Source organism: Acanthochromis polyacanthus, chromosome 3 (genome assembly GCF_021347895.1).
Source record: "Acanthochromis polyacanthus isolate Apoly-LR-REF ecotype Palm Island chromosome 3, KAUST_Apoly_ChrSc, whole genome shotgun sequence".
Classification (NCBI taxonomy): Eukaryota; Metazoa; Chordata; class Actinopteri; family Pomacentridae; genus Acanthochromis; species Acanthochromis polyacanthus.
This window is the reverse complement of record NC_067115.1, coordinates 30,928,887-30,930,378: the sequence shown is the minus strand read 5'-3', so window position 1 is coordinate 30,930,378 and position 1,492 is coordinate 30,928,887.

Here is a 1,492-nt window from a genome sequence, read left to right as displayed (position 1 = left end):
ATGTCATCGTTGTTGGTGTCAATATCCTCAGCTTGAATATGATCCAGAGTAATGACGTTCTTTTCCCCCTCCACTACAACAAACTGCCCTCCAACGCTGACAATAGGTGGGATGCTGTCAACAGGAAGGATGGTGACGTGAACTGTCACACCTTGGACCTTGTTTCCGCCAACGATCCACTGATCTGACATATCAGACAGAGTGAGGTTGAAAGAGTCGTGTTCTTTGACTGGACCGATTTCACCGGACGTATGAGCGTAAACCACCATCCCATTAATGATATCCTCCTGGGTGAATCTCTCAGCAGGGGCACCATTAACCAGGATCTCACCCAGTCTGGGAGGTTCTTCAACAATAAAGGTGAGCATGAGGTCGTCTGTGTCTTCATCGCGGCCCTGAATGACATTACTTGTTATCTCCGTTGCTCCATTCTCCAGTACATCGATGGAAGCGCCGAGCAGGCCGGCTGGCAGCATAATTGTGGGGGTCTCATCATCGACTGGCTCGATGGTGATCTTCATGGTGATGGGCACCTCGTGGAAACCGTCACTTACAGCAAGTTTGATGACATCACTGAGGGATTCCTCTCCTCCGTGGATGTAAGTTAAACGGCCATTTGTAATGTCCTCAAGCACAAATGTTTCACCGTTTGACATGTCAATCCCTAAATACTGCAGCAGCCCATATTGAGGAATCTGGGTCACGGTGAAGATGATATTTTCATCATCGGTGTCTGTGTCAGTGGCATGCAGCTCTTTCTTTGTGATAACATAGGCACTTCTTTCCATAACAGTGAACCCTGTGTTGGTGATAAGTGGGGGTTTGTTGTCAACTGGCTGCAGGAATATGGTGAAGAGTCCATCTGCCCTGTTACCAGCTGTGTCTTCCACAGTAAATGTGAACTGAGCCACTTTTGGAGTGATGCCCAGTTCCTGGTCTGGAGGCTTGTAAGCTACTTTGTGGTGATTTACCTGGGCTTGTGTAAACTCTGTAATTACAGTGTCAGGGCTGTCAGTCAGCACAATTTCCCCCAGGGGAGCTGGATTGTTCTCGTCTATGTCAGTAGGAGGCTTAGCGATGGTGTACTTCAGGTCTCTGTCATCTGAGTCTAGATCAGTATAACACAAGAATTTCTTCCTGAAATATGTGATCTCATATTCCTGGACTGTCATGTGAAGGGTGGTGCCTGGGAAAAGCTCGGGGCAAGGTCGTCGACAGGATGGACTTTGATGGTGAACATGTGCTCACCTGATTGATTAGGAGGGTCGTTGTCATCCTGGACCCGGAAAACAAACTGATCGATCACAGTGGTGGTACTATGGGGCCCGATGTGACGATAGAACAGCTTTCCATCAAGAATATCCTGCTGGAACCATTCAGTTACCACCTGCTCAAACATCTCATCTGTCTCACTGAACTTCCAGAGAGATGGGTCAGAGGGTGGCTCTACTTGCCTCAGCAGGAGCTCGCCTACAGCGGAGTACGGCGCTTC